This window comes from Sus scrofa, chromosome 1 (assembly GCF_054392235.1).
Source record: "Sus scrofa isolate SSC_HxYL_T2T_F1_AM1 chromosome 1, Sscrofa_HxYL_maternal_Yorkshire_Landrace_v2.0, whole genome shotgun sequence".
Classification (NCBI taxonomy): Eukaryota; Metazoa; Chordata; class Mammalia; order Artiodactyla; family Suidae; genus Sus; species Sus scrofa.
The window spans coordinates 194,522,395-194,541,741 of NC_139383.1; the positions used below are offsets into that span (position 1 = coordinate 194,522,395).

The 19,347-nt window shown below is 43.3% G+C and overlaps 1 protein-coding gene and 1 long non-coding RNA gene across 2 annotated transcripts in view; one reads left to right on the forward strand and one right to left on the reverse strand.

Moving 5' to 3' along the window:
* BMP4 (bone morphogenetic protein 4) overlaps positions 1–19,347 on the reverse strand; it is a 376,187-nt gene that overhangs the window by 293,921 nt on the left and 62,919 nt on the right. The window lies entirely within an intron of this gene.
* LOC146406935 (uncharacterized) lies at positions 2,947–4,970 on the forward strand. The gene is made up of 3 exons (XR_014819170.1): positions 2,947–3,172; positions 3,431–3,539; positions 3,709–4,970. It is a non-coding gene; the product is annotated as an uncharacterized LOC146406935 (long non-coding RNA).

A 19,347-nucleotide genomic window follows, 5' to 3' on the forward strand; every position in this document is an offset into this window, starting at 1 on the left:
CATCTTAAGATGCCAGCAACCATCAGATGTTCCTTAAAATAAGCTTTTATGCTGATTATTTTTAGATGGTGCTGAAAGGAGACAGGTGGCCCCACCTAGAAATTGTTCATGGCCTAAGGAATAGATAAACTATTTCCCTTACTGCGTGCTTTAAAATTTCACCTGGACAGAAAAGGACACCAACCATGTGCCTCATTGACAGAAAAACCAAGCGTTTGTCTCTAATCAGAAATTTAACTATTTTGTAAGACTTTTATTCTCATGAAGTATCTTTTTCGCCAACAATGATTTTCAAATTTTCTAATATCTAAAATCATTGTCAGAGGCAAAACTCTCGATTTTAACTGGTTCCCGCCACTGCCACCATCCCACTCCCCTCATCCAACCGCTGATTTAGGAAATTTCTCCTTAAAAGACTAATCGAGCCAGAGCCCATTTACACTGCAAACAACACAAAGCCAGTTCCCTGCTTCTTTCACTGGCTTCACCTAGCGACCAACATGGTGAATGTAACAGCAACTGAAACCCAGGATTCTGACCCGGTGCCTGGCGAACGTTTCTCCTTTTATAACTACTTGAGCGTGGCAGGCTCTTCCTATTAACTACATTACATCATCATTATCAAAGACGAAAGGAAATTAATTTTGTTTTTCAAGGTCTTGGCAATAGGTTGGTTCTTTACTTCATCAGACATCTGCTGTTTTTCTATGTGTGTCATTTGCGAAGCTGAGTTTTCCTTATGACTTTATTCTCATAACAATTTATCACGCAACGGTGTTTACCAGAAGGCTTGGGCCGATGGACTTTTCTCTCTCCCAGCAGAAAGTGTAACAGTAACTTAAGGCCAATATCATCATCTATATTTCATTCTCAAATAGTTTTCTGGGGCTTAAGGGGAAAAAAAAAAGCCAACAAGACTGTCAAGAAAAAATAACCACTTACGGTCTCTCGCTGAAATGTATTGCCAGTGCAACTCTACTTTGTTTTAACAGATGGGCCTTTATCAGCAAATTATGTGGGCAGTTCACCAACTTCCCTTAGGAATGGAGGAGTGCTTCCATTTACTTGGGCTCTTATCTGTTCACTTCAAGCCACTTTTGACCACAAAATTCTAGGGATTTTTTTTTTTTTTTTCATGTACTGATGCAAAGGATAAACTACAGAGAATCTTCTGTTCTCCAATGATTCATCATTCCTAGGCTGATTGATAGGTCCTTCGCATTTTTCACGCCGGTGGAAAAAATAATCAGGTGGTCCACATAGACACATTGGCTGTTGAATGTGCTCGACGCTTATTCCCTCGCCCAAGGTCATCAGGGCCTCTGGAAAAGCTGTGAACAATATTTATTTTGATGAATAATCTGCTGAGGTTGGACTCATTTTTCTTTTCCATCTCCAGTCTTTCACTATTCCTCTCACTTTCTCCAGCTGCTAACTCCTAGAAGCCTCAGTTCTGCTGTTAAACACAAGAGCCAAATTCACAGGAAGCTGCTGTTTCACACAAGAATCAACAACTCTTGAATGGGATGTGCAGAGAATTTGAAAACCAACTCCAAGGGATATTGGAGAAAACCTCTATTTGCCACATGCTTCCTATATGGACTTTTTTTTTTTCCTCTTTATATTTCTTTTACTAAGAAGATTCTCACCAAAAAATTAAAAAGGGGATTTTTTTGTTTGTTTGTTTGCTTGTCTTTTTTAAGGCTGTATCCATGGCATATGGAGGTTTCTAGGCTAGGGGTTGAATTGGAGCTGCAGCTGCCAGCCTACACCACAGCAACACCAGATATGAGCGGTGTCTTTGACCTATACCACAGCTCATGGCAACAGTGGATCCTTAATCCACTGAGTGAGGCCACAGATTGAACCTACATCCTCATGGATATTAGTCAGATTCATTTCTGCTGAGCCATGACCGGAACTCCAAAAAAGGAGAGATGAATGATGACAATTTTTTCTTTTACCCTGAAAATTACTTTCACCTTTCTTTGTTGCCACTTGCCATAAACATTTCCACAAGAATCCAACCCCTAGGCTTCAATTTCTCTAAAATAAGAAGGTTCCATGGGCCCAAAGTTGAGTGTTCATGAGGAACACCTGGGGAGCTAGTTTGACATGCAGATTCCCGAGCTCCACTTTGATTCAGCAGCACTGAAGTGGCACTCAGGACTATGCCATAGTCAACTTAACATTGGTGAATCTAATGCAGATGGTCCATGGACCATGCTCTGAGAATGCTGATGAAATTCAAGGTGCTTCCTCTTCTAAAAGTCTGTGACTCCATAAAGAAAAGCTCAGTGAGCTCTTAGTAGATCATTGGGCAAGTCTTACATTTACTGACAAATGTATCTTCAGCAGGCACTGGCCTCATTAGCATCTCTGCTCCCTGGATCTACTCTGTGAGCATGGCAAGCCCAGCTCTGGCAGGGCTTTCAGGCTGAGCAGAGTGCAGGTGGTAGCCCTGTGCTCCAGGAAATGAGAACATCACCCCAGCCCAGCCTCAGAGACACTGGGCTCTTCAAAATGCTGCATCCCTTTTGTGTTCAACGTGAGTTGCCAAAACAGCAGACCCTTGCATTTTCAAGGAAAAATGCAGAAACCTTTCATTTTAAAGACAAGTTGTGACTTGGGGACCACCCATGATTGGCTACTTATTATCAGACAAATCTTGTCCACTAGCACAATGAGAGAACGTTGTAGGGATGGCATTAGAAAACAGATTACAACCCACAGGACAAATGATCCACAACAGAGCATGCAACTTGGCAAAACCATTCATCCTAATCTCAGGGCTCATAAATGAAAAGCAGAGAAAGTGCATGGCTGGTGTAACTCAAAGGCCAGTGCTTGTGTGTGTGATGGAATTTACAGGGTGCTGTGGGGACAAGAGTCCCGTTTATGAAGTCATAGAGCAAGGCCTGACCACAATTCCCTTACTAACTATTTGTGCGACCTTGACTAAGTTAATTTACTACTCTGAATATGTGCAATGGGGCTCACAGTTATTACCAAATATTTACTGAGTGCCTGAAGCTGGCCAGGCCAGGACTAAACAGTGATCTCAAGCAGTGGGCAAAACAGGCAAAAATTCTTACCATCAGGAGGAACACAGGCAAGAGACAAAGACATAGAAACTGAAATATTGGGCAGTGATATGATGAAAAAAAGAAAGGTAAGGAGCTAGAGAGTTTGGGTTGCTGTTTACGATAAGATGGTCAAGGGAGGCCTCTCTGAGGAGGGACCATTTGAACAGAGGCCAAGATAAAGTGAGGAAAGAGCCTCATAATGTCTGGGTAAAAGCCACCCATGCAGAAGTGAAGTGCAGGTGCAAAGGCCCTGAGGCAGGAACAGTGAGGAATGGTCAAGTGACAACAAGGAGACAAGTGACCATAAAGGGCCTTGAAAGTGAGCACTTTGGGTCTCATTCTAGGTTGATGAGAAGCCGTTAGAAGTTTTGAGCAGCACACACTGATATATGTTTGAAAGGATGTTCCAGCCGCTGTTTGTAGACAAAAGTATAAGTGCATCCATAAAGACAGGTAAGGTCATCTTTCCTCACTGCAATCTGACATAATCTATTCCACAAGATCAAGTGCCCTGGTCTCGGTTTCCCTGAACCTATAAAATGAGAAGATCAATAACCACAAAATGTTTGTGCCTCATACAGGCAAAGATTACTTCTCACTTGCATTTCATGTCCATTGTAAGGTAGCTGGGGTTCTGCTCCACCTCTCTTCTGGAACCCAAGGACGGAGCAACCACTAAATGAATCGCTGCAGATCACCATGACCAAGAGAAAAGGGAGCACGGTGACTCACATGCACAGTCTCTGCAGTGTCAGCCTGGGAGCAACATGCATCACTTCTCCTTGTATTTCATTGGCCAAAGCAAAGCATTTGCCCATGTATACCTAACTTCAAAGGCAATGCGGAAGAACAATCCTACCAAGTGTCTGTAAGATGGAAAATTGGATGAACAGCACTAATGAATATGATGGAGACCAGAGGAAAGCAGAGAGACTGATTAGGAGGCTTTTACAGTAATCCAGGCAAGAGAGGAGAAAGGCTTGGACCAGGCAGTCATAGGAGAGGTATTAGGAAACAGATGCAGAAGATATTTTGAAGGCAGAGACAACAAGACTTGCTGATGGATTGGATGTGGAATAACCACAACCACCTCACAGTGGGTATATTTTGGTGCAGATTCAATGAGATGGTGTATGTGAAATTCTTGCACAATGACTGACACACCGTAAGCCTCAATAATGGTGATGATTATTGTTATAGTTCTAGAGTGAAGAGGTACTTAGGCTAACATAATAGCGACATTGTAGACCATCCTCTTTTCCAAAGTATATCATTGCTTTACTCTGAACCACTGTTCACACACCCATGCACACACACAGACACAAAGATATTTTCCAAAAATAATCATAGTAGTTATTATCAACTTGTCTTTAAATGGTCTTCACCTCTTAGAAAACTTTGTAATAACAAACTGATTTTCCTAGTAACTTCAGGACAGCTTTCATCCCTGTGGACACAGGTTTGGGACCCAGAAATAAGCCTGCATAAAAGTAAGGAAGCCCCCCCCCCCATCTTTCTGCTCAGATGTTGTAGATTAATAGTCATTCGATTGGGGAATGTGAAATGAACTGATAAGAAAAGCTGTGCGTACCAGTGACATTCAGGAATGAAAACTGACAGATCACCTGCTTTAGAAGATTTGATTCTTCAGATTTTAAGGAGGGGGAAGACCTTTAGTGGCATTTGCTCTCTTCTGGCTTACATTAAACAATTTAATATATAACATGAGGGAGAGAACATGATATAAACAATATATCCAGGAGGAAAAATAAATGACCTCAGTCCCAAGAGGCTCTGCTATGCGCTGGTACTATTCATGTACATTATAAGGAATGATGTATCAGTTTTACTTCTAATCAGTATCTAAATATATCACTGACGGTTCCTGGAGTGCATTACGCTATCTTGCAACGCATGCTCACATTTTACATTAATGTGGAAAGTATCCATCCGTTATCAGGCAGAACTTAATTCTATATTGAAAAATGAGGTGTCTGCTTGGTACACTTCTATTTTAAGGTTTTAAAGTCACTGAGAAACCAAAGCTAAAATAGAGCTTTGGAACTAAACTATGCCGTTTTTTACAGCATGGGCGTTAAAAGATAACAATTTGTTGGGTGTCTGACTCAGAGGCATCACCTATGCTTTGGGTGCCTCTCTTGTTAGGGAGCATCTAACCCAATGGTGGTGTGAAATTCTTTAAAATGTTTTTAGAACAAATTTTGAAAAAAACAAAATACATGCTACTACCCCTAAGTTAATTGTTCCCATAACTAAGCAAAATATCCCAGGGAATGTCATAATTTCAGCTTCTAAAAGTGTCTTTCAAACTGCTTCCTGCCTATTCAGGTGTTGTGATTTGGGATTCAAAGACTATATTTTCCATGGATTTTCAGTAGGATAAAAAAAAGGCTGGTTGTTGTAGTATTAAACAAATGCGATTTCAGTATGCCAACACACCAAATGATGGGCTCCACGGGATAAAAAATACAAGCAGACTCAGCCAGACCACATAGTGCTCAAGCCACCGTAGATGTTCCATAAAGTGGATCTAGTGGATTTACTGAGCATCTTCTATGTGCCCAGGACAGCATTAGGTACCCTAATTACAGATATGTGTGACTATTTCTGCTCTCCAACTCCTCAAAGAAACTGGGGGTTGCTGATGTGTGTAGGGTACAAAAAACGGAAAGATGCTTAGTTGATCTAACTCAACTAAGACACAAAAAAAGTGGAGGAAGGTAGTAATTTGTTGGCTCATCTGACTGAATTATGGGGCAAGTGTGAACCTGGCCTTAGGGACAGAGGGATGAAATGCTTTTGTTTTTTGTCTCACTGCTGTGCTTCTCTCCACACGTCAGCACCCTCCTTGTAGACTGGGTTTTCCAGAAACAACTCGGGCAACCTCTAGATTCACATCTCGATCACCTCTGCACTGGTTCTAGGAAGTGGTGCACATTTCCATTGTGCAAATGCTCCCATCCCAGCCAGCTTTGAGCTTTCACGCTGAGGTCACTGACTGGGGAGCAGGAAAAAGATGCTGCCCTGAGCCTGGCCAAGCATGTGCATCCCAGCTCCAGCTCACCCTGCTATACACCTACAGAAAACCCCACTAGACCTGGTCCCTGTTTTCAAGCAATATTTCAGAGAAGACAGAGAAGGAAGTAAACAGTTACAAAACAGTGTGGTAATTGCAGTTATAAAGGCATACATGAGATATAGAGATGGCCCCAAGCAGGGGTGGTCCCCCCTGCTCAGGCTGGAGCTGGGCCTACAGAGGAGGCTTTACAGGAGCTGCCTTTATAGTTGAGAACATGTTCACCAATTAAGTGTGGTAGGGGAAGGACATGCAGAGGAAACACCACAGACCAAGACCCACAGGAATGCAACAAAAGGGGGTGAAGGAACTATGAGAGTGGCCGAAGGGAAGGTACAAGAAGCTGAGAGACATGGGCGAGGCTGGAGGTGCGAGGAATAAATCAGACATGGGTCATGAGGACCTTGAAAGTCTTCTAAGGAATTTGGGTTTTTAAACCTATCTGTCGGTGGTCTTCAACTTGTTTTTAGCAGGGGGAACCCTTTTACTATGACACATTAGGTGTGATCTCAATTTATAAAACAAATTTCTTATACTCACGATATTAAAAATAAAGGAACTGTTAGATTTGATGAGAATATGAGTTTGTGAAGTGCTGGTGTTCTGAGTATTAAAATTGGGTATATAGAATAGCACATATGTATATCTACATATACCTAAGAATATAGGTATATGGAGTTTCCGTTGTGGCTCAGTGGAAACAAATCTGACTCGCATCCATGAGGATGCAGGTACAATCCCTGGCCCCACTCAGAGGGTTAAGGATCTGGCGTTGCCATGAGCTGTGGTGTATGTCACAGACATGGCTTGGATTTTACATTGCTATAACTGGGGTGTAAGCCAGCGGCCACAGCTCTGATTGGACCCCTAGCCTGAGAACCTCCATATGCCTCAGGTGCAGCCCCAAAAAGACAAAAAGAAAAAGAAAAAGAAAAAAAAAGAATGTAAGTATGCTTATTTTTCTGAGCCATTTGAGACTATATTATGTACATCACGGCCTTTTACCATTGAACACCTCGGAGTATATTCCCTAAGAATAAAACACATGTTCTCTCCTATAACTATAATATAGTTATCAATTTCAGGAAATTTAACCTGTGGTGCAATACTTCAGTCTTCAGTCCTAATCCCACTTTTGTCAGTTATTCCAAAACTCACTTATAGCATTTTCCCTGCTGCAGGACAGGAGCCAGTCTAGGACGACATATTGTATTTTGTCGTGATATCTCTTTAGCCCCCTTTAATCTAGACCCGTTACTCAGGCTTTGTCTTTTACAACACGGACATTTTCCAATAACAGTCTCCTCCCCACTTTTACTTAATGGAATGTGGCTTGTTTGGGGTCGTCTGATGGTCCCGATGGGTCAGATTTAGGTTATGCATTCCTCATGAGGCTAATACAGGAGTGACACTGTGTTCTTCTCAGAGTATCACATCTGGAGGTACACAATGTCTTTCCCGCCCTCATTTGAAATATTCATTTTGATCTCCAAAGTGTTTTCAATGTCTCCATTCTAGGTAGTTATTTTTTAACTTGGTTATTAATAAGCAATCTGAGGGGAGACATTTCTAGAATAGGTAAAACTGATTAATTTTTCAACTTTAGCACTCCTTCTACAATTAACTGGCAGGTACTTCACGTTCCATTATAAGCAAGTTTTCTGTAATATTTATCTCTTTGGTTTCAATATGGAGTTGTGGATTTCGTTTTCTTCAATGCTTTATAATTCATTTACTATTTTTAAATCAGTGTTCAGATTACCTCTGATTTGACCATAGGAAATCCCCCCCCTTTTTTTTTCCTTTTTTTTTTTTTTTTTTCTTTTTAGGGTTGCCCCCACAGCATATGGAAGTTCCCAGGCTAATTTGGGCAAATTTGGAGCTACAGCTGCTGGCCTACACCACAGCCACAGCAACGTGGAACCCAAGCTGTTGATCCACAGCTCGTGGAAACACCAGATCCTTAACCCACTGAGCAAGGCCAGGGATTGAACCTGTACCCTTATGGATAATAGTAGGTTCATTACCACTGTGCTATGACAGGAACTCCAGGAAATCCCTTTAAACTGGCTTCTGTGTCCTAGTGATATACCCCATTGGGTTTGGGCTTAGCATTTTTGTACTTGCTGGCATAACAAGATATACCAGGTTCATCCATACCTGCTCTGCCTCAACCTTGGAATCAGCCATTTCTCCAAAAGTCCCTTGTTCTTTTTAAGTGGGGAATGACCTTAGAGACCAAGATCTGGGTACTAGGTGTGCTCACTACTCCTGGGGTGTCATTGCTTCTGGGCCTTTTCCGTGGACAAGGCTAGGAAATATACATGTATCCCGACAGAACACATATATCCAATTCTGAGTCCACACCAAGGCCTCAAATTCAAATCTATCTCCACAGGTTCTTTCTTGATGTTTCCATTTCACATCTGCACCTCCCTTACTCCAGTAACTACCTTTGTTCCCCCAAACAATGACTACTCAATCCTGTAACACTTGTAAAAGAGTTTCAGAAAGGCTTCTCCCCAAACAAACCTACTAGAAAGAGTTCAGGATTTGTTTGCTATTGTCTCCATCTCCCCAGTCTCCCAAGACTGCATGTATGTATACAGTCCAGTATTGTGTTCATAATTTACCTCAATGGGTTCTTTTTCCCCATTCATTGTAGTAATGATATTAATTTGAAATACAGCTGGGTTCATTTGCTTCAGTTTTCTTCCAGTTTCAGGAGGCTTTTTCACTTTTTATCACTACTAATTTTATTTCTTTTTTTTTAATATGTAGAACATTAACTTTAAAAAATCAAAACTGTTGGAGTTCCCGTCGTGGCGCAGTGGTTAATGAATCCGACTAGGAACCATGAGGTTGTGGGTTCGGTCCCTGCCCTTGCTCAGTGGGTTAACGATCCGGCGTTGCCGTGAGCTGTGGTGTAGGTTGCAGACGCGGCTCGGATCCTGCGTTGCTGTGGCTCTGGCGTAGGCCGGTGGCTACAGCTGCGATTCGACCCCTAGCCTGGGAACCTCCATATGCCGCGGGAGCGGCCCAAGAAATAGCAACAACAAGAACAACAACAACTAAAGACAAAAAGACAAAAAGACAAAAAGACAAAAAAAAAAAAAAAAAAAAAAAAAAACTGTGTGGAAAGGCCCACTCAGAGAAGTTTACACTGTGTTTTACTCCTGTTTTTAAATGAGTAGCATTCTTTTTCTGTCATGAAATCATCAAATGGAGGGAAGACGGCAAGATGGACTAAAGCAACAGTCTTGGTAATTGAGAACAGAGAGGAGGAGGATTTCCTATGATTAGGAGGTGGTTCCAGACCAAGCTCTGTCCTCAACACAGGGGGATATAAAGATGTGTAAAGGGTTGAGGATAAGCTCCAGTTGTCAGGCTGGAGTGCCTGGTAGGATGGAGGTACACCACTGTAGGACATAGCTCACAGAGAAAGAAACAGGTTTGAACAGAAAGACACGTTCTAGTTTTGGTATGTTCTATGTTCTGACCCAGCTTATCTTCTGCAAAGTCAGAAGCAGCAGGACTAAATGAAAGGGCAAAAAGAAAACAGCAGCAGCAGAAAATGTAGGAAAGGCCCACAAAAGCTGCATGGCAATGAACCTTAACCATCTTGACAGCATCTGTCTTTATTGACTGTCCCATTACCCTAGCCATGAACACAACATCCCCTGGGAAGCCTGGAGTCCTTCCCCTCCATTTGCACCCCCTACCTCCATCTGCACCCCCTACCTCCATCAGTAGGTCCTTTGCAGAAGCACATGGTTTAGCAGCTCTGGACAAGAATAGATCTTACCTCAGATTCTAGCTCCACCACTTCCTGGCTGGTTGATCTTGCAAAACTGGCTCATCCTTCTAAGCTTGGATTTCTTACCTCTAAGATGGAGAGAATGGCACATCAACTACCTTGCAGATTATGGAATAGAAGGCAAGTGCCCGGCACAATGCCTGCCTCCAAGAAGGCATTTTATCTTTTTTTCCATTGATTCCAGGTAATCAAGATTCTACCTCCCTCACACTCTAATATAAGCTATACAGTGCTCCCCTGCTGCAGCTCTCAATCTCTGCCACACATGCAAATCACCTGGGGAGCTTTTAAAAAATACCAAGATTCAGGCCTCACTGCCCAGAGAGTCGGACTTAATCGGTCTGGGATAGAACTCAGCATTGGGGGTTGTGCGTGTATGTTTAAAGCTCCAAGGTGATTTTAAGCAGAGTTCAGCACCACTGCTTTCTTCACACGCTAAATCTGAAGACGGGCTCTCCTAGGTTGCACTCCCTCTTGACCCTTCTGACAGCACTTCAGAAAAGAAATAGATGGCTTAAATTGTTCTCTTTTTATCCCAAACATCCAAAGCATATAGCAATATGTTATTCTCCAGGAACCTCTTTTCTGAGAAACATAAATACCACCTTCCCAACAGGAAGAAAGGAATGTTCCTCCCCACCCAAAAGAAACCCGGTCCTTTCTCACCCACCCGGGCCAACTAGAAAGCAAAACACGATCGGAGCTAGGTCAGCGCAAACTCAGCCCTGAGGGGAAGAGCCAGGAAGGGGCAGGACTTTCTGTGGGCCCAGGCCAAGCAGTCCTGACCAGCTTAGGATCAGAGCCTGGGGGCTCCCAGAGGACAACACCACTTCTGCTCATCGCACAAATCATATTTAATGGGTATTGGCACTCTCAGGAAGCACGTGAACCACTAAGCTGCCTTTACACCACCCACGTCCACCAAAGTGATGTGTACACAGGCTGCAAGTCAATTCCTCAGTCAGTTCAGGGATACTTTGAAAACTCTGGTCTGTAGGAAGAAAGGAAATCTGTACCCATAACAAAGGTAGGAGGCTAATGGATGGCTAAAGCCCATGAGCTTCTCCAAGACAAATGCACACCAAGAAGAGGCTGGTAGAAGCCCATGGCCTATCACCAGCTACTTCCTTCAGAATAGGAAAGAGGGGAGTTCCCTTCATGGCTCAGCGGTTAACGAACCCAACTAGGATCCAAGAGGATCCAGATTAGATCCCTGGCCTTGCTCAGTGGGTTAAGGATCTGGGGTTGCCATGTAGGTCGCAAACTTGGCTCAGAGTTGCTGTGGCTGTGGGATAGGCCTGCTGCTGTAGCTCTGATTCGACCCTTAGCCTGGGAACTTCCATATGCCATGGGGGCAACCATAAAAAGCAAAAAAAAAAAAAAAAAAAGAAAGAAAGGAAAGAGAACATTTTCTGAGAACAGGAAGTAGCTTTATGGTCAATTTAATTTTTATTCTGCAAACTTTAAGATGTTTGATTTCCTCTGTTTACCAGCTTAGGAGTATTTTGATAAGGGGGTTTCAAGCTTAAGTCACCCAGTGGCCCTCCAGGGACCCTGCAGCCTATAGATCTTCAATGTAAAGTGGGATGCATTGCCAAAGGTGTCGGGCAGAGCACCTAAAAGGACAGTGTTTACCATGTAGCTACCGATTCTCTCCTTGGTTTTGAGCTGTACATCTTCAAAACATTAATGGGATCATGAACCTGGGCAGCCCAGCCCCAGGGTGTCTGGCCATTCTTGATGTGCTCAGGCATCCAAGTCTAAATGCATCTTCAGGAGTTCCTGTCATGGTGCAGTGGAAATGAATCTGACTAGGAACCATGAAGTTGTGGGTTCCATCCCTACCTCGCTCAGTGGGTTAAGGATCCGGCATTGCCGTGAGCTGTGGTGTAGGTCACAGACACGGCTTGGATCTCATGTTGCTGTGGCTGTGTCATAACCCAGTGGCTACAGCTCAAATTCAACCCCTAGCCTGGGAACCTCCATATGCCATGGGTGTGGCCCTAAATAAATAAATAAATGCATCTTCACAAAAGCAGGGGCCCAATGGCCACTTGTCCAGCACAGATGAGGCATTGGGACACCTACCCAGTCCAAGCCATGACTGTTATACTTATGCAACCTCAGACAGCAAATGACCCAGATTCCTTGGTGATCCAAAGACTGCTGGAGCAACACCATCACCTCAACCCCTCTCTCTCCTCCATACTGCTTCCTCTGAACCCTGTCTGGAGGGGTAGGAAACTGTAACCTTTGGCTAAAGAACATCTCTTTTATTCCTAGCAGGTGTCACAAAGGCCCTGGGATATTAAATGAAGAAAGAGAAAGCAAGAAATAAATGCAAAGAAAAACAGGAGGTTAAGGGTTTAGCCATTGCCATGAACAAGAAACTAAAACTCTTCTGCAAACCTACCTTTACTTACCTCTTATCTATAATTTGCTTTAAGATACTTCAACCCATGCAAAAGAACATTGAGTATGTACCTTGATTTGGGCTGTAATCCTGGGTTTGGGCTGCCCATGCTCAAGAAAGCACTTAACTCAAGAATGCCCAGACCTGTAGTGGTCAGCTGAAGTTCCCTTCAGGAAATCCATGATCCAGAGGCAGCTGTAAATGCTTCAAATCCATGCCTCAATCAAACTCAAGGCTTCCAAATTAATATGCTCAATGTCAGTAATGGGTCCTTGTTGCTTTTTTAAATGAAAGTATTGGCTTGTTTACTAGGATAACAACTACTAGAAATTGGTTCTCATTGGTAAAATGAGAAGTATTCAGTATACACGTATATTGATGGCAAATATGTAATAGATCCTCCCCCCTCCCCCTGTACCTTTGCAATGAATTAGATATAAGATTCCAGGTCCAGCCCACACCCAAGCGGAGGGGACAGCACGCAGGTGTGAACAAGGAGCCATCTCAAAGGCTGGCTTGCCTCCCCTTTCCAGCTCAGGATCATAAAGGATTTCAGATTCCTGATGCCAGTTGTAAGGTTAGAAAGAAATCTTGCCTCTGGAATCTTGCCATTGGCCTCAAATAACCTTTCATGTAAGATGGTGGGCAGAGTACCCGCCCCAAAACATCACCCAGTCCTGAGCTGCTTGGTCAGCTCCCCCTTCTGCAGAATGTTCCTCTCTGCTCCTCCAACATAAATGAACCAAGCCTGTGTCCTGGATGCTCCAAGTATCAAGTATATTTGGCAAACACATTTGAGCTGAGGTATTTGTAAATGAGGCTTAACGACGTTATCCTTCATAGAAAACACTTTTGGATTTTAGCTGAAGCCTCTGGTGATAGCACCTCCCAGGGAAGCTGTTTGGAAGATGCTTTGGAATGCAGAATTTTCATGCTGAAAGGGGCCTGAGAGATGGGAGTCCAATATCCTTACTTTACAGCTGAGAAGAAAACTGAGGTCCAAGGCAGGACATGACCACAGACCTTTCCAAGTACACGTAGCCAGATTTGCAGGGATCTTTACAACCAATTTTTCTCATGCTCTCAAATGAATAAAAGGGAAAACTCTCTGTCACTTCAAAAATGGATCTCTGGGTGGCAGTGTTGGAAGCAAAGGCAGGAAGAACTGTCAGTAGCAGACCCAGGCTTAATGCCAATTACATCTTTGTCGGTATATCTTTCAACACCTAGAGCCTCTCGGCATATTCTGGTGATTCGAAAGCCCATGCCACCCAGCTCTTCTCTGTTCTCCTCCCGTATCCACCTCCGCATCCAGCCCTTTCCCCTCAGCCCGCAGCAATGCAAAGCAAGAGACCACCAAGGTGACCACCGTACCTATCCTAAAGGTAGCTGTCCTCCGAGGATAACATCCAGGCCTGAGAGTGAGATCTGAGCATAAGAGCTGGGGCATCTGGTCCTCCAGGATGGGCTCCATGGGACCCTATGAACCAGACCACACTTTGAAGCCAGGCTTCCCCCCTTGACTTCATATCTATGCAAATGTCATTATCTGACATTTGGGCAAAACACAGATAATCCTATTACACAAGCTGATTAAGCAACTTCATCATCAGAAAAAAATAAGTCTCCAAGAGACCCCAGCAGAGGACAAATGCGTAGTTTGCCACACTCTACACAGCTGGAAAGAACCTGGGTCTGGGATTGTGCTCTGAAAACCAAGACTTCTTTGTTCTCTCACCAGGGCCAAGGGAAATGCAGCTACCTTAAGAGACAAAGGAGTCACCTTGTTTCAAAAGGTATAAGTTTCTTCATATCATGCTCTTTGTTGGGTTTGAGTTGTGTAGTATGATGTTTCTTGAGCCTTCTAAAAGGAAGCCAAGCCCAGGCTTTATGGACAGGACAGGGTCTCTGCACATTTGCACCTTCACCACATGCAATCTTCTCACGGAAAATAACTTCAACAGGCCTTTTAGGCCGCTTAAACCAGCTCTCAAACACTTGAAATGTTTGTGTCCCCTAACAGGTTTGACTAGAAGGGATGTGGAACAGAATGAGATTCCACCTGGGCTGGCGTTAAGGTGGCTTGAGTTGCTGCTACCTCAGATCTGCCCCTATTTTCAGGTCTGTGTTCCTGCCTCATCACACTTCCTGGAAGATGTCTGGGAGACCTGAGAATCAGTCGGCCTGTACCTGTTAACAATGCCTTTTCATTTCCCTTTTCTGTACTGCAACAAGATGAAGTACTTCCTGGTTTGCCACAAGCCACGCCTCTCGGTCAAACATCTCCTGCTCACATTTTACTCATCAAAGACCAAGCGAAGATGACCTCAAAGATCCAGCTGAACTGGGCCTAATGAATGGCTCTGAGGAGTGGCTCCTTACAGGGAGATGCACATCATCCAAAGTCTGGGCGGCTCTCCATGACAACAAGGAGGACCCTGCATTTGCACATGTGCATTTAAGCCAGATGCCTAGAAGGTGTGAGGCTCCCCTTTTAAAGGTCTGATACCATGGTTTAAATAATAAAAATCTGTGACAATAGAAATTTCCCGGAGTTCCCGTCGTGGCTCAGTGGTTAACGAATGCGACTAGGAACCATGAGGTTGCGGGTTCGATCCCTGGCCTCACTCAGTGGATTAAGGATCCAGAGTTGCTGTGAGCTGTGGTATAGGTTACAGACGCAGCTCGGATCCCGCGTTGCTGTGGCTCTGGTGTAGGCTGGTGGCTACAGCTCTGACTAGACCCCTAGCCTGGGAACCTCCATATGCCACAGGAGTGACCCTAGAAACGGCAAAAAAAAAAAAAAGACAGAAATTTCCCTGGGGGAAAATAAATATTTATATAATATAACTATATATAACCATATACGTAATTCCCTGGCACTCTAACTTAATAGTGTACCTATCCCACAGAAAAGCTATGACCCATTCTTCATTTATTTAACAAATGTATTGAGTGCCTACTCTCTGCCAGACATAAGAAAATGCCAAATATTATTTTATTATTTTATTGGTGGAAAAACCACTGCACTGACTTCTAGTCCAGGTAGCAATCTATGACCATAATGGTGCAGAAATATTAACATGTTCTTTTTTTTGTAAACTTCTCAAACCTCAATATTTAGACAAAAAGGGCACAAATCCTAAGTATGTAACTCAATGCATTTTCACAAACAACACTCCCATGCAAGCAGCACCCAGATCAAGAAGCAGCACCTCACCAGCACCCCCAAAACTTACTGTGCCTGTCCCTCCAGTTACTGTCCCCTATTGAAAGTATCCACCATCCTCACTTCTAACACCATAGATAAGTTATGCTTCTTTTAAACATCATGTAAGTAGAATCAGTATTGGTACATTTTTGCATCTGGCTTCCTGTGCTAATAATTTGTTTGTGAGAGTCAATCTTATTGTTTCATGTAGTTGCAGTGTATTCATCCTCATTGCTATACATTCCACTGTGTGATTACACCACCATGAATTTATCCATCTTCCTGCTGATGAGCATTTGAGTTGTGTCCAGCATTACATATAATGTTTCTATAGACATTATGTGTCTTCTGGTGAATGACATGATTTCTCTTGGCCATATACCTAGAAGGGATGACATGTTCTCTTGCATTATAAAGATCTGAAAAGTTTGAGAGCTATATTTCCAATCAGATTCTTGCTGCTGGTGGTACAGATGGATCCACCTTGATCCAACTAACTTCTTCTCATCTCTTCTTTTCTAATTTGGTACCAAGATCTGGTTCTGGTACCTAGAGCAAGTTTGGGTGGTGACTTATATCCAGACAGGAAAACTCACTCAAGAAGGCTGTGGCCAAGGCTGTTGAGCTGGTCAGCAGCAGGTGGCCTGGCAAGTAACCACAACATGCCCTGGGGCAAGGCTGACAGGTCTGCACAGGAAACCAAGCTATTTGATGGGAGCGTCTGAAATTGGTGCCACTTCTCTCCAGGTACTAACTCCAGGGCTGCCTGCTCCTTCTGATTTCAGACTCTTTGTGTGCACAAGGGCTACCCGTGCTTTATCATAAGCCCTAGAGACCAACTACTGGTGTCCTAAGTGCACCACTAATGCTTAGATGGCAGGATTCACCTGACATCAATGTGCCCAGCACTGACTTGGTGTGTTCCAAAGAGTGAGGTAGACTTGGTCACTCTACCAGCATATAGGTTGGCTCCCCATGCACACCACACCAAGCAACACCCTGTAGGGTTTAAGACCTCCTACACAGAACTGATCAGAACTTCTGATCCTTGAGTTCTCCCAAAGTCCCAGCTTCTAGTTTTTCCACTCATGTTGTCTCATCAGTAGTCCCACCCACACCTTCCACCTCAGTGTGGTAGACATGGTTTTATTTTAGATTCTGTTCTATTGTAAGTTGCTATAGATTACACACTTACCCACTGTCATAAACCTAGCACATGGTAGAGCAAGGATTTCAACCAAGATCCAAACCTAGCTGCTTTTCAAGTGCAAGTGGAATCTCAGACATTTTTAACATTAGCCTAAATAAAAGATAACCAAAAACATCAACAAGCACAGTTAATGAAAAGAACATGGAAATAAGAATTGGGAGATCTGGGTAGTTCCATTCCAGTTTATCACCAACTGAGCAATCTGGGAAAGTTCACTCAAGTATTCAGAATAGCAGTATCTTTAACTGAGAATGAAAGAGTGATGCATCACCCACAGACCACATTTCCATGAGGGCAGACTGTGTCTTTTTCTCCCAACCATAGTCCCCAGCACCTACCACAGTGTCTGGCCCATAGTAGGAACTCAACAAATGGTGAATGAATGATGGCATAAATGCATGGAGATCCACATCAGACTCTCTTACAAATCTTTTCAAAGTGCACGTGCCAAGGCCCCACCTCATAAATGCTGGAAGATGGAACTCAATCATATATTTTTCAAGGGGGGAAAAAGACACCTCTCTATGTAGTTCTGATTCAGACCCATAGTATGAAGTCACTTACAACTCTAACATTCTATTATTCTATTAAATCAGCTGTACAAATAATCCTTTACTAAGTTCAACATGAATTTTTTTATTCAATTTTATATAGTTCCCTCTTAATTAGGACAAATAGGCAATACACGCTCTAGATTCCTTCAAATCCCTGAGAAGTTTGACTAACGTCTTTCCCCATCTGCAGTTAATATATCCCCATCTTCCCCCTTTACTGCTATATTCTCCCATTTGCTTTTAAGAGTCTGTTTTTTTTTTTCCCTTCAATTACACCAGTTGGACTGAGACCATCAAATCTATAAAGATGTAATATCTGTCTAATTTATAAACAAAATAATTTCTTATTTGGATAGAATTCCTTTGTGCTGGTCCACAGTGTTTCCCCTTTTCCTCTTGCCTTCATCAGTTAGAAGGAGTGACTAATTGGTCTTTACTCAGCACTCAGTAGGTGTTTCACATTAAAAAGGAGGAAAAACTAAATCAAATCAACCTGACAAATCACTCAAATGACCCAACAGCCTACAGGTATATCTTGCTGGCCTGCTTTTGTCTTAGGAGGGCTAGAGCTACCTTATACCTGTTTTCTTTAGGATGTTCCTAATATAGACATCACCCTGCCTAAGTAGTTTCGCTACACTGCAATGAAGCCATACTTAACTTTAAATGTAAACTTGTTTAAACATCTACTGGAAGTTTTTTTTTTTTACTTTGATATGCTTATATATTGTAACATAATTGCCATTTTAGTGATTATTTATTACAGTATGTAACTATATAGTACATTGCCTTTCTTCATTATGCTAGCATTGGATCTCTGTGACTTAATTACTACTGGTTGCAACTTTATACTTTAAACATCTATCTTATGACCCCACCCCCATCCCATGATAACCACCATTTTCATCCATTGAAGTGTTTTTCAGAGTTGCAGCTTAAGACACGTCCCTGTTCTGCTTACCCGACAAACACCACCAGCCATGCCTGCTACCATGGGGGCCTGCCATCCTGCAGCCTTGCTCTGTGTTTTCTAGATGCCCAGGGTCAAGATGTCTAGGTCAATAGTAGGCCACTCAACTTTCTCCCTCACCCCCTGCAGTCCATAGGCCCTCTGTGGCTTTTCCACCTGGGTGTCATTAAAAAAAGTGAAGAGGCAAGAGAGAGTGTTTGCCGGCTCCTTTGCCAACCAGGCCCTTCCTTCCAAGGCCGCATGGCTCTAGTTTCTTTGTTTCCTCTTATGTTTAATTTTCTTTGGCCCAGGCTTTCCTCAATGGTTTTCTTTTCGCATTTTATCACCATAAATTAATTAAAATGTTTCTGGCGCTGAGCTCACATCTGATCATCTTGGCAGGATCCCCTTACACAGATGGCGAGTAGATAAAGAGCGATCCAAGCATTCAAGAACAAGGAGAACAGCCCACATAGGGAGCCCGACTGAGAGCCGGCGCGAGGAGAGGCCAAGGAGAAACAAACTGCCACCGGCTGGCACAGGAGGTTGGGGGGCCCAGTAGGAGTGTCTTGGGACTCCTCCTTCCCCAGCCCCCTAAAAGGCAGCTTGATACCAATTCATGGCAGAACCAGAAACAGTTGTTCTACCTCTCCTTCCGCTTCACACTGCAACTTGGGTGGGCTACATAGGGGGTGGGAGATGGGAGCACTTCAGAGGGCAAAGGTGGCTAGAGGGCAAGGAAGAAGCAGTGACCTACCTTGACTGAGAACCCAGCAGGTATGGGTCAGACCCATGCTACGCTACAGCCTAGGAATATAATGAAGGACAAGATAGGCACAGTCACTCTCCTCTGCTTGTGAATAAATCAGACATAAAGACCAAAACCATATGATGAGGTGAAAGAAAGAGACCATATACTCAGAACTGGAAATATGTTTCTGTCATTGTATGTATGTTGCACAGGTGGGACAGATGGGACAAGTATGTCTCCCACCCAGAAAATGGACCCA